The sequence below is a fragment of the Triticum urartu genome, chromosome 1A (genome assembly GCF_056163025.1).
Source record: "Triticum urartu cultivar PI428250 chromosome 1A, HENAU_Tu73, whole genome shotgun sequence".
NCBI lineage: Eukaryota > Viridiplantae > Streptophyta > Magnoliopsida > Poales > Poaceae > Triticum > Triticum urartu.
The window spans coordinates 474,863,765-474,878,636 of NC_141873.1; positions in this window are offsets into that span (position 1 = coordinate 474,863,765).

Consider the following 14,872-nt stretch of genomic DNA (forward strand, 5'->3'; position numbering starts at 1 on the left):
CGGATGTCGTTTTCCTCCTCGGTTGTGTTGCTTACAGTCCATCCTCCCCAGGCAATCTGACTTCCTCCCTGTTGCAGTGTCCTCCTTCGGTGGTGTTCATCTGATTTCTCGATACCAAGGTTCCTCTAGGGTCTTCTTGTCGTCGGCGATGTACCTTGATGTGACCTTGGCCTCTTTTAGACGGCAGTCTGCTTGGTGTGTGAGGTCATCCTGGGACCATGGGGTTGCTGGAATCGGTGTCATGCAAGTAGGCAGCCAGAGGTATTCTTTAGTCCAGTTGCATTGGGTGTGGTTTGTTAGTTGCTAGTGATGCTCTCTTGGGTTGGCTGGTGGAGCGCCAATGAATGTCGTGCCCTTGTCAGGCCGACAATGACGAAGTTTGTGGACGCTACTCTCCTCCTTGGAGGCATCATTTATTAACCCTTCCTCTGTCAAACTGATGGTATCTTACGCCTCGCCCATCGATTGAAATGTGCCTAGGATTGGTGGCATGCGTGGTGAGGTGTGTTGAGGCGATCCGAAAAGGCTTGGGCTTATTACCAGGAACTAGCTAGATTCTTAGTTTGGCTTTAGTCCCTGTTTTTAGCTATTGGTGCTTCTCTTGTATAGCTAGTATCCCTGGCAGGGTTGGTGTCTGTTTGTATGCTTCATCTCTAACGGTTGTGGCTTTATTTATAAAGCGGGGAAGAAGCCTTTTTTCGGTCATATGCCATGCCGGCATACAACATTACACCAAAAGGATCTTCGTGGCCATAGTTCATGCATCTCGACTCTAATTCAAACAAATAAAAGATGATCACGCATAATCTCAGTCTTGGATGAACTTTGGTTTACCCTCAAACCAAGTCATCTTTTTTGGGTCATCTTGCTTGTCTCGGCCGCCATGATCTCCACTTCCTTGTTGATTAGCCCGAGCTCCGCCTCCATGGCTCTTGTTTGGCAATTTGCCTCATCGATCTCAAGCTTCTTCCTTTGTATGTTAAACTAGGTCTTCATTTGCTCCTCTTTCTCTTGGTGCTCCCTCTATTCCCTTTGTGTCATGAACCCCTTCAAAGTTTCTTGCAAGGTGATTGCCGAAGCATCACTAATGACCCATAAGTATGGGGGATCAATCGTAGTATTTTCGATAAGTAAGAGTGTCGAACCGAACGAGGAGAGGAAGGAATCAATAAGTGGTTTTAAGCAAGGTATTCTCTGCAAGTTTTGTAAAGTAGTTATGACAGATAGTTTGGTAGCAAGATAATTGGTAGCAATTAACAAGGTGCAACAAGGTGGACCAATCCTTTTTATTGCAAAGGACAAGCCATGCGTACTTCTTATAGTGAGTAAAACATTCTCAAGGACACATGGGAATTTCGTCTAGTCATCTTCATCATAGTCCATTGACTCGCGTTCACTACTTTGATAAATTGTTATGTGGGTGGACCGGCGCTAGGGTGTTGTTCCTACTTGAACGAACAACCTACTTATGATTACCCCCTATCGCAAGCATCCACAACTACAAGAGAAGAATTAACATAAATCTAACCATAGCATGAAACATATGGATCCAAATCAACCCATTCCAGAATAGGTCATAAACTAGGGTTTAGGCTTCTGTCACTCCTGCAACCCATCATCTACTTATTAATCCCACAATGCCTTCCCCTAGGCCCAAACATGGTAATTTATCATGTATTCAACGTTCACACGACACCACTAGAGGAAGAACAACATAACAGATCATCCAAACATTGAACGAAAACCACCTTCACATGATTACTTATGAAAAGACTTCTCCCGTGTCCTCAAGAACAAATGGAACTACTCACAAAATCATATCCATGTTCATGATTAGAGGAGATAAAATATATGATTAACAATCTGAACAAATAATCTTCCACCAAGTAAAGCAATTAGCATCAACTACAAGATGTAATCAACACTACTAGCAACCAGAGGTACCAATCAGAGGTTTGTGACAAAGATTGAATACAAGAGATGAACTAGGGTTTGGAGATGATATGGTGCCGATGAAGGTGTTGCTAGAGATGAGTCCTCCCACGATGAGAGGAACATTGGTGATGACAATGGCTTTGATTTCCCCCTTCGGGAGGGAAATATCTCCTAGCCAAGTTCCGCCTTGGGAAGGTGACGCTTCATCCTGAAAGTCTTCTTTTGATTTTTTTCTAGGGAATGGCTTCATATAGTAGGAGATGGACTTCAGAGGCATTCAGTGGACCCCACAAGCTCTCATGGCGCGCCACAAGGGGGTGCCACCTAAGCTTGGGTTCCCTCTGGTATATTTACTTCCAGTGTTTTTATATATTTTGAAATAATTCTCAGTGCGTTTTCAGGTCATTTGGAGCTACAAAGAATAGCTATCTCCATTATAGCTCTTGTCTGGTCTAGAATTCCATCTGCCGTTGAAATTTAAGAGAGAGAAAACATTAGAATTGCATCAAAAAGTGAAATATAACTTCAAGACAATAAAATAATAGTAGGAAAACATGATGCAAAATGGACATATCAACTCCACCAAGCTTAAGACTCCACTTTCCCTCAAGCGAATATCGAGCTCGATAATCATGACCGCGGGTTTAGAGAGAGAGAGAGAGGTGTCGATAAAACAAAATATGGACATGGTAGCATCATGATCATTATTATAGCAGCAACTATAAATCATAAAACTTCTCATGAACTAGTAATAATTCATTCACAAGCTAAAGTATAAACAATACACTTTCTTGAAAACTAACAAACTATGTTCTCAGTCATCAAAAAATTTCAATTCATCATGTTTTCAAGAAGGGTCTATGTAAGAGCTTTCAGTCTAGTAAACTTCACATACTCAACTATCATATAGTCTTCCATGATTGCTGGCACTCAAAGCAAATTTTTAGAACAAACTGTTTCAATCAAACACAAAGGGACATGGGGGTTTAGTGTTTCACCTCCCAACTGATTTATCTCAGGGATAATGTCAACAATAATAACTCATGACTACATATATTCAACTGGATATATATGTCTGGATCTTCCCTGCCATATGATGCTTGCCAAGTGGAGAATAATTGAGATTGGAATAGGAGTAAATATTTTTTACTCTTGTATGAAAGTAAAGATTAAACATTGAAAGAGAGGCCCTTCGCAGAGGGAAGTAGAGGTTGTCATGCACTTTTATTTTGGATGTGTAAGCTCTTAATGTAAAGGAATGTCACTTTATATTGCCCCTTGTGTTAGCAACCTTTATTGAGCAGTTTGTCGCTTTTATAGCGTTACCATCATAAGTTCGTATAAAGCTTGTTTCCCTTACAATAAAAGAGCATACATGTTTAGAGGCAACTTTTATTGCTTTCCACTGATGACGACTTACTTGAGGGATCTTATTCAATTCGTGGGTAGGTATGTGATACATCTCCAACGTATCTATAATTTTTTATTGTTTCATGCTATTATATTATGAAACTTGTATGCTTTATATGCCATTATACATCATTGTTGGGAACTAACCTATTAACCTGGTGCCAAGTGCCAGTTGTTGTTTTCTACATGTTTTGGTTTTTATAGAAAATCCCTTCCAAACAAAGTCCAAACGTAACGAAACTTTTTGACGATTTTCTCTGGAGCAAGAGGGACCCTAGAAGCTTCAAGGGGAGTCCAGACGACAGACGAGGAGATGGCAGGACAGCATGGCGCGCCCAGGAGGAATGTTCTCTTAATTTATACTTGGCGGATTTTAAAACTAAAAGTCATTTGGGAAGAATTAATGATGTTCTTATTCTTGCAAATAGGAATTATGTGCCCATAGGTTTTATTGTACTTGATATTGATTGCAATCTGTCTTGTCCCATAATACTTGGTAGACCGTTTTTACGAACTATAGGTGCCGTGATTGACATGAAAGAAGGGAATATTAAATTTCAGTTTCCATTAAGGAAGGGTATGGAACACTTCCCTAGAACTAGAATTAAGCCACCATATGAGTCAATCATGAGGTTAACCTACGGAGAAAAAACCAAAGATGACAACACTTGAATCTTTGCATTATGCCTAGTGTCGGTGTCAAAACCGGCGGATCTCGGGTAGGGGGTCCCGAACTGTGCGTCTAGGCCGGATGGTAACATGAGGCAAGGGACACGAAGTTTTACCCAGGTTCGGGCCCTCTTGATGGAGGTAAAACCCTACGTCCTGCTTGATTAATATTGAAGATATGGGTGTTACAAGAGTAGATCTACCACGAGATCAGAGAGGCTAAACCCTAGAAGCTAGCCTACGGTATGATTGTATATTGTGATTGTTGTCCTGCGGACTAAAACCCTTTGGTTTATATAGACACCGAAGAGGGTTAGGGTTACACAAGGTCGGTTACAAAGGAGGAGATATCCATATACGTATTGCCTAGCTTGCCTTCCACGCCAAGTAGAGTCCCATCCGGACACGAGACGAAGTCTTCAATCTTGTATCTTCATAGTCTAACAGTCCGGCCAATGGAGATAGTCCGGCTGTCCGGAGACCCCCTAATCCAGGACTCCCTCAGTAGCCCTTGAACCAGGCTTCAATGACGATGAGTCCGGCGCGCAGTTGTCTTCGACATTGCAAGGCGGGTTCCTTCTCCGAATACATCACAGAAGAATTTGAATACGAGGATAGTGTCCGACCCTGCAAAATAAGTCCCACATTTCACCGTAGAGAGAATAGTTTTCGTAGATCTAATCCGCTAGCTTGTTTTGGCAACATGACGTTACGTCATGGCCCGGTGATTATTCAAACCGTTTCTTTTAACCAGCCCCGCACATAATGCGAGGCAGTTTTTTGACACGTCTTGTCAAAGCAGAGATCGTGTCCCCTTATTATGGGATTCTCATCAATACGGGCGTGGGTAACCCAACCGCGCCATCAATTGCGGCGCTTGGGGGATAAGCGAGTTTTACCAGGCAAGTGGGGACGTTTAATTTTGTCCACCCATATAAAGGGATAAGGATTCACCTTTCTATCCATGCCTTCTTCCTCCTCTGCTCATCCGCTCCCGCACACTCGAGCTCTAGCGCCCAAGTCCTCACTTCCATCTCAACCTTCTCCAACCATGTCTGGAGCGGGAGGCAAGTGGATGGTCTCCTCCGTCACAGAGGGAGACGTCAAGAAACTGAGGAGAGCCGGATACCTGCCCGACGATATCGCGCACCGGCTCCCAGATGAGGGCCAACTCATCCCCACCCCCGAGCCCCATGAGAGGGTGGTATTCCTCACACATTTCCTTCGCGGACTGGGATTCCCTCTCCATCCCTTCGTCCGGGGGCTTATGTTTTATTATGGCCTGGATTTCCACGATCTGGCCCCGAACTTCATCCTCAACATCTCGGCGTTCATCGTCGTGTGCGAGGCCTTCCTCCACATCAAGCCCCACTTCGGCTTATGGCTGAAGACCTTCAATGTCAAGCCGAAGGTAGTGAGCGGCCGCCAGGCGGAGTGCGGAGGCGCCATGGTGGGCAAGATGCCCAACATCACATGGCTCGAGGGCACCTTCGTGGACACCATAAAGGGGTGGCAATCGGGGTGGTTCTATATCACTGAGCCGCGCGACCCGCATGGGTAGCGGCCCCCGAGTTTCGATCTGGCATCCCCATGCGGCTCACCTCCTGGAAAGAGAAGGGCCTGTCCTGGGGTAATTCAAAAGAGCTGACCGGACTCCAGTCATGTATTCAGAACATGGTGGATAAGAAGCTCAAGCTTGTCAACATAGTCCAGGTTATGCTCGTCCGCCGGATACTCCCGTGCCAACAACGGGAGTTTACCTTGTGGGAGTTCAATCCGGCGCAGCACCGAACTCTGAACAGGCTCTTCGACACGACTCATGAAGATGCCTGGAGGGTGCTGTTCAAGGGCGCCGCGGTCCCTCCCCCCATTACTGAGGATCGCGGATTCAGCGCAAAGCGCCACGCCAGTGCGGTAAGTTGTTTTACCTTTCACAGGATACTTGTTTTCTATATAGATTGATTCTATGCGGGATCTAAACTCCCATGCCGTTAACAGGACTGGCAGAAAATGGCCGGACAAATCGACTGTCCGGCTCCCTTGCCCGAAGGCCCTGCAGACGCCCTTCTGGCGAAGATGTTGACTCCGGCCCCTTATAAGGTGCCGGAGAAGACCCAGAAGGCCAAGGGAGCTCGAAAGAGTTCCCGACGCCAGGCGTCGTCGGACTCACCATCCGATGAGTCTACGGCGCACTCTTCCCCCGAAGACGAGGAAGAGGAAGAAGAGGCTCCCCCACCGACTGGGGGAGACAAGAAAAGGAAGGCCACCCCAACTGGGGAGGCCGGAGGGTCCAAGAAGGGAAGGACGCTCCTTCCGGACAGCTCTACCGCCGCCGACGAAAGTGAAGACGAGTGGTTGCCCAGGGCCAAGCCCCAGGGGAGATCGTAAGTATTCGGAAACCAAAGTAACCCATAGGATTCCTTTGTTGCATTGCTTTCCCTAACGCTGAACTCAATTGTGCAGGCCACCCTGAGCCAATATCGAGGTATCCTCGGACGGCTCCCTGGGCTCGTCGGACATGGATAGCGATCCAGTCCCGACCGCCACCTCCCCTCATCCAGCCGACGACACCGAGGTGCTGTCTCAAGAGGCACCGGATTGAGGGGGGACAGTCCCGGAGGCGCCTCAAGGTGACCTTCCAGACTCCGGAAGCAAAGGGGACGAGGTCCATGAGAGCGCCGAGTTCGGCCCTCAGCCGAACACCGCGCCGGACCCTCCAACGGCTCCGAGCTCGGGTAGGCGGTCCCCTTCTAAGGGGGGTGAGACGCCTGTGTCGGTGACCTCTGTCCATCCAGAGGCGCCGGACACTATGTTGGAAGCGCTTTGCAGCGCTTCCATCGAGGAGGAGCACCGTACTATGATGAGTGCAATGATCCAGAAGGTTCAGTCCGCCAAGAGCGGATTGACTGAAGCCTGTACTAGCCTTCTAAGAGGCTTCGAGGTAAGTGTTTTAAAATGTAGTAGAAATATTACCGCATAGAAAGTAGCCCCTGATGCTTTGTTCAGTGTTCACAAAGAAAAGCCGAACAGAGGATCAAATAATATCGCAGGAGTCTAATATAAGTATGTCAATATGCATATGCAGGCTTCGCTGCTGGCGTCCGCCGCACTAACTGCGGAGGTCGCTGTACTGAAGGAGGCCCTCGAGGGGTCCCAGAAAGAGCTCGGCCTCGCTAAGAGGCAACTCGAGGAGAACAAGGGTAAGTAATACCTCGTCTATAGATGAGAAAAAGGATGCGATTGCTAAATGACAGGATCATTGTATGTTTGCCAGGGGCCACGACCGAGGTGGCGACCCTGAAGCAAGCGCTGTCCCAGGCCGAAGAGAAGGCGGCCCAGGAGCGCACTGAGCGAGAGAGGCACGAGGCTCGGGTGGGCGAGGTGCAGCAAGAGATCCAGGCTCTCGCGACAAAGCACGAGGCATTGGAGCTTGACTTGAAGACGCGAGAGTCTGAGCTTGCCGCGGCCCGTGAGAGCGCGAAGAGTGCCAAGGCCGAGGCCCAGAAGGCCCTTCAGGAGATTGACGCGATAAAGAAGATAGCAGCGGGTAAGGCTTTCTATATGCAAAGCAAGCATGTAAAAGTAAATTATCAATTACTTACCTGGATCCGGAGCTCTTTAGGAGCATTCGCAGATTTACCCCACAGTGTGTCCGATGCCGCACAATTTTACCAGGCCGAGGACGGCAGCTCGACGGAGAAGCTGTTCTGGTCTCAGTATGCTGAGGCCGAACATCCGGTGCCGATGAGTGACCAGCTGAAGCAGATGGCCGAGCTACATAAGGCGGCCGATCAGGCCATGAGGGGCTTCATAGTCCGGTTGTGGCCTGGCGATGCCCTTCCGAACAGCTTCTTTGGCCTGGTGAGGCGGCTTGTGGATGCCTGCCCACGGCTGGAGGTCATCAAGCGATCCGTCTGCATTGAAGGTGCACGCCGGGCCTTCGCCCGTGTAAAAACACAGTGGGTCAAGCTAGACGCCGTGAAGCTGATCAAGGAGGGGCCGCCGGAGGGCAAGGAGCATCGCCACCCCGAGATGTACTACGAGGGTGTTCTGCCGGGCGCCCGTCTTATCGCGGATGAGTGTTCGCAAAATGTAATATTTGAATGAGACTTGCTCGTTTTGTCCTGTGTGTATGAAAACTTGTATCGTATTCGCTATGCAACGCTTGTGTGAATTTAAAATATTACCTTCTGTTTGGCTGTTTATCCAATCTGAGAGATGGCTAGTCCTCAGCTTCTGCCCCCATGCCACAAGTGCCGGGGTGTTCAGGATAAACCTGAGCACTCTTGTTCCCATGTTTGGATCCTTCGAGGGAGGTGCTCAGCACAACGAACAAGGCAACTGGACTAATAATGCTTTATCACTCTCACTTAGCCATAGAATTCTATAATTTTAAATTTCGGCGAAGCCCCTGGTATTCGAAAGGCCGAATTCGGGGCGCGATACACGCCTATAAGCCGGACGGAGCCGGCCCCTCGCCCTAAGCGGCATAAGTCTTTAGGGACTCGAAAAACCTCGCCGAACAGCCACCAGTCTCTCGCCTTATCATGACAGTCAGTTTTAGCTTTCTCTACTGAGGTGCTCGGCCTGACAGAACCGGGGCATAATCGCAGTAGTTCTCCTAGCGCTACCTTAGCCGATAGAGCGGAACGTAAGGTACCAAAACATAGGAGCCGGGCAAACCCAACATTTGACCAAAGACATGATTCAGAGCTGATGCATATAATGCTATAAGTTTAGGGTGCCACACTTGTGAAAGTGTTCGGACTTTTCACACCATATTGTGGGTACGTAAGCCCCTGGTGCATTGGCCGTACCAGAGTGTACGGTTGCTAGGCGTCATTAATGAACACATAGATATGTATACATATAACAAAAATGCGATAATAGTCGTAATGTCATGCATATATTAAAAAATTGCATTAAAGCAGAGTGATACAGATAGTGTAATAAGCAAAAGAGTAGGACTATGTCCCTTCCAAGGGCGAGCTGAGGAATTATATGAAATCTGTAATCCACCTGGGAATTCTGTAGTTGTCGGCCTCCTTGGTTGCTGTATCATGTGTTCGGCAATAGAGGTGCCGGACAGTGTTTCCAGAGATTGAAGTCCTGAAATAAAAAATAAAAATAACCAAACAGGAAGCCCCTCGTGCAGTTTAGGCCGCGTTTTGGGGCATGCCGTAGTTGTGCCTCCCCCTCCCCATCTGTGCCCATGGTATTTTTAATGCGTAATTATGTACGTGCGGCACGAACAACGCCGTTGGGCTGGGATTGGGGTGGCCGTCGTGTTACTACGCGAGCTCAGATCGCGCCAGGCGGTCTGTTTGCCGATTGCCCCAAGCGCGCTTGAAGGTATCCGGGCTTTGAAACGCCGAACTGGTAGATTGCCTTGAGAGGCTGCTTTGCGCTTCTGCTGCGAGGGCTGCGATGTGCTCCTCTGTTCAGAGAGAGCACTCTGTGTTTCCATTGACTGTAATAACTCTGCGAGGTCCTGGCATCTTGAGCTTGAGGTATGCATAATGTGGTACCGCATTGAATCTAGCGAATGCGGTTCGTCCGAGCAGCGCGTGATAACCACTGCGGAACGGGACTATATTGAAGATTAACTCTTCGCTTCGGAAGTTATCCGGGGATCCGAAGACCACTTCCAGTGTAATTAAGCCTGTGAAGTGGGCCTCTACGCCTGGAATGACGCCCTTAAAGGTCGTGTTTGTGGGTTTGATCCTTGAGGGGTCTATACCCATTTTGCACACTGTGTCCTGATAAAGCAGGTTCAGGCTACTGCCGCCATCCATAAGGACTCGAGTGAGGTGAAATCCGTCGATGATTGGGTCTAGGACCAGTGCGGCGAATCCGCCGTGACGGATACTAGTGGGGTGGTCCCTACGATCGAAGGTGATCGGACAGGAGGACCAAGGGTTGAACTTTGGGGCGACTGGCTCCAACGCATATACGTCCCTGAGCGCACGCTTCCGCTCCCTCTTGGGGATGTTGGTTGCGTATATCATGTTCACCGTCTGCACTTGCGGGGGAAACCTCTTCTGTGCTCCAGTGTGCGGCTGCCGGGGTTCTTCCTCGTCATTGTTATGCGGCCCCTTGTCCTTGTTTTCGGCAATTAACTTGCCGGCCTGCTTGAACACCCAACAATCCCTGTTGGTGTGATTGGCTGGCTTGTCTGGGGTGCCGTGTATTTGACACGAGCGATCGAGTATACGGTCCAAGCTGGACGGACCCGGCGTACTTTGCTTGAATGGCTTTTTCCGCTAACCGGGTTTAGAGCCTTTGAATCTGGCATTGACTGCCGTATCCTCAGTACTTTCGCCGTTAATGCGGCGCTTATGCTTATTGCGACGTGACCTGCTGTTGCCGTCCTTGGTATCTGAGGTACCATGGTTCTATGATATGTTGTTACTGCGATCCAACCAGCTGTCTTCTCCCGCACAAAAGTGGGTCATGAGCGTCGTGAGGGCTGCCATAGATTTCGGCTTTTCCTGACCAAGGTGCCAGGCTAGCCACTCGTCTCAGATGTTGTGCTTGAAAGCCGCTAAGGCCTCCGCATCCGGACAGTCAACGATTTGATTTTTTTGTAAGGAACTGAGTCCAGAATTGCCTGGCCGACTCTTCTGGCTGCTAAATTATGTGGCTCAAGTCATCGGCGTCTGGTGGTCGCACATAAGTGCCCTGAAAGTTGTCAAGGAATGCGGCTTCCAGATCTTCCCAACAGCTAATGGAGTCTGTTGGCAAGCTATTAAGCCACTGCCGCACTGGTCCTTTGAGTTTTAGTGGGAGGTATTTGATGGCATGTAAGTCATCACCGCGGACCATGTGGATGTGGAGGAGGAAGTCCTCAATCCATACCGCGGGATCTGTTGTGCCGTCATATGATTCAATGTTTACAGGTTTGAAACCTTCTGGGAATTGATGTTCCATTACTTCGTCTGTGAAGCATAAGGGGTGTGTGTGGCGCCTCTGTATTGGGCTATATCGCGACGCAACTCGTATGGGTCCTGCCCGCTGTGTTCGGCCCGGCCAGATTTGATTTTACTGTATCCGGCGTGATGTTTACCGTCTCATAGAGTGGTGCACCCTCGTGATCCATAGATCGATCTTGAATGCTTTGCTTTGTCCTCCAATATGTCTCGCAGGTCTGGCGTATCTCCCCATGCCTTTTTATTTGGATGGCGTTGGGGTGGAGGCTGAGCTTTTGGCTGGAATGCCTCTCTATCGCGGCCATGAGGTGGCCGATCAGCCGTATCATACGCTTCTTCTTCCAGTCGGGGTAGTAATCTGCGCCTTGGGTAACTCTTGGAGGGATGATCGAGTTTATATTCCTCGGCCGCGAGGACTTCAGTCCATTTGTCAGCTATCAGGTCTTGATCAGCTTGAAGCTGCTGCTTTTTCTTCAGGCTATTTGTCGTGGCCATAAGCCTGCGCTTGAAGCGCTCTTGTTCAACGGGATCCTCTGGTACGGTGAATTCATCGTCGCCGAGGCTTGCCTCGTCTTTGGAGGGGGGCATGTAATTGTCATCCTCCTCCTCTCCGCTAGCCGCTCTCTTAGGAGAGCTGGCTCCTTCATCCTCCTGATCTAACTCTTGCTGGAGGGGATTTTTGTTGTCTTCGGCGCTATCCGGAGTGTTATTATCTCCTGTGCCGGTATCACCACTTTTGCTTTGGTGGGACTTAGAGCGGCGCCACTGACGTCGGCGCTTGGGTTGCTACTTGGAGGGGTCATCCTCCGCTATCTCGTCGCCGTTGCCTTCATTGGGTGTATCCACCATGTATATGTCATACGACGAGGTGGCTTTCCAGTGCCCTATAGGTGCTGGTTCATGTTCGTCTCCTACATCATCGTCCATACCGTCGATGTCTTCGGAGTCGAAGTCAAGCATGTCGGTTAAATCATCGACAGTGGCTACAAAGTGGGTGGTGGGTGGGCGTCGAATTTCTTCGTCGTCCGCATCCCAGTCCTGTTGGCCATAATCCGGCCAGGGCTCTCCTGACAAAGAGAGAGACCTTAGTGAATTCAGAATGTTGCCGAAGGGCGAGTGCTGAAAGATGTCCGCATCGGTGAATTCCATGATCGGCGCCTAATCGGATTCGATTGGCAGGGGCACAGATGGTTCGGGGTCCGAAGGAGAGTCCGACACCTTGGAGTCACGGGCTGCGCAGAGGATTATGCTGGTGTTTGGCTCGATCGCCGTCGAGACTGCAGCCCCTGAGGCGATGTCTAGCCACCCGTCCTCGATTGGCGCAACTGGCTCCGAGCTAAGGGCCGGAGCTGATGCGGGCGCGGCCTCTGGGGTACCGTCCGATGGCAGAGCTAGGTCATACCCATCGCGACAGTGCGGCGCGCCCGGCTGTGGCTCGAATCCGTCGAAGATCAAGTCCCCACGGATGTTTGCCATGTAATTCAAACATCCAAATCTGACCTGATGGCCAGGGGTGTAGCTTTCGATCTACTCTAGATGGCCAAGCGAATTAGCCCGCAGTGCAAAGCCGCCGAATACAAAGATCTGTCCGGGGAAAAAAGTCTCACCCTGAACCGCATCACTATCGATGATAGTAGGAGCCATCAAGCCTGACAGCGACGACACAGAGGAACTCTCAATGAAAGCACCAATGTCGGTGTCAAAACCGGCGGATCTCGGGTAGGGGGTCCCGAACTGTGCGTCTAGGCCGGATGGTAACAGGAGGCAAGGGACACGAAGTTTTACCCAGGTTTGGGCCCTCTTGATGGAGGTAAAACCCTACGTCCTGCTTGATTAATATTGAAGATATGGGTGTTACAAGAGTAGATCTACCACGAGATCAGAGAGGCTAAACCCTAGAAGCTAGCCTACAATATGATTGTATGTTGTGATTGTTGTCCTACGGACTAAAACCCTTTGGTTTATATAGACACTGAAGAGGGTTAGGGTTACACAAGGTCGGTTACAAAGGAGGAGATATCCATATATGTATTGCCCAGCTTGCCTTCCACGCCAAGTAGAGTCCCATCCGGACACGAGATAAAGTCTTGAATCTTGTATCTTCATAGTCTAACAGTCCGGCCAATGGAGATAGTCCGGCTGTCCGGAGACCCCCTAATCCAGGACTCCCTCACCTAGCTAGGGGTGTAAAACAATAACGCTTGTTGTGAGGCAACCATATAGTTATTCTTTACATTTTTTTGTTTATTTTCTATTCTTTAATAAATACACAATTATGCTTCTATAATGATAGTGTTTTATGTTTTAATTAGTGTTTGTGCCAAGTAAATCCTTTAGGATGGTTTGGGTGATAGTTGCTTTGATTCTATGCATTAACAGAAACTTTTGCGTCCAGTAGCAGAATTCTTAAAACTGACTGGAGCGACAAAAAATTCTGATTTTTTATAAATAATTGATATACAAATTTCCCATATTGTCCTAATTTTTCAGAATTTTTATAGCTATGGAAGTATGGTTAAAATTCAGATTACTACAGACTGTTCTATTTTTGACAGATTCTATTTTCGTTGCATTGTTTGCTTATTTTGATGAATCTATGGATTGTATCGGGGGGGGGGGGGGGGTATAAGCCATGGTAAAGTTATAATACAGTAGGTATAATGCAATAACAAAATATGATTGGGTTTGCAACATTACTTAAGGTGGTGATTTGCTTTATTATACTAACAGATCTCATGAAGGTTTTGTTAAATTTTGTGTGATTGAAGTTTTCAAGTTTTGGGTGAGATCATGATGAATAAAGGAATACAAAGTGAGAAGAGCCTAAGCTTTGGGATACCCATGGCACCCCAAGGTAATATTCAAGGAGTACCAAGCAACTAAGCTTGGGGATGCCCCAGAAGGCATCCCCTCTTTCTTCTAATGACCATCGGTAATTTTATTTAGAGCTATATTTTTATTCGTCACATATCATGAGTCTTGCTTGGAGTGTCTTGTATTATATGAGTTTTTGCTTGTTTTGCTTTTAAGTTTGTCATAATCATCCTTGTTGGACACACCTATTTGAGAGAGCCATAATGATGCTATGATTTGTTAGAATTGCTGTTTGTGCTTCACTTAAATTTTTTGAGCTAAGGAATTGCTCCAGTACTTCAATTATATCTTTTTGAGCACAGTGGCGGTTTAATTTGTGAAGAAATGCTCTCATGCTTCACTTAGATCACTTTGAGAGTAGTAAAATTTTGAAGAAATATGCTCTCATGCTTCGCTTATATTAATTTGAGAGTTAGAATTTTTTTTGACGAAATGTGCTCTCGTGCTTCACTTAAACTTATTTGAGAGCTTGTTATTAGCAATGGTAATTTCCTTAAGATATGAATTTGGCCCCAAGGTGATAGATATCCAAGAGGGATATAATAAAAACTTCATGAAGATCATTGGATTTATAAACTTGATTCCTTGCAATAGTTTTGTGATATGGAGATAGTAATATGTCAGTCCTGTTGGTGAGTAATTATGCTTTAGTAAGAATATTGGTGTTAAGGTTGGTCATTCCCTATGCAAGAACGAAAGTCAATAGTTATGCAACGAAGTTACATCCTACTTATTCGGTGTTAGTTATGTTCAATGCTCGTTTATGACCGTTTTCGTTTTTTGGTTGGTTGCTTCTCAATCTATTTGCTAGCCTTCCCTTGTACTAAGCAGGAATACTGCTTGTGCATCCAAATCCTAAACCAAGTTGTGCCAAATGAGTCCACCATACCTACCTATATGCGGTATTTCCATGTTGTTCCAAGAAAATTTGTATGTGCTAACTCTAATTTTCAAAATGAATTTCCTTTTTGTGTGCCTGTAGCGCGCATGAAGTGGCACGGGGTGGCCAATATTTTCCATGCTAGGCATGTTATTCTCAAGATGAGTGTTTATTC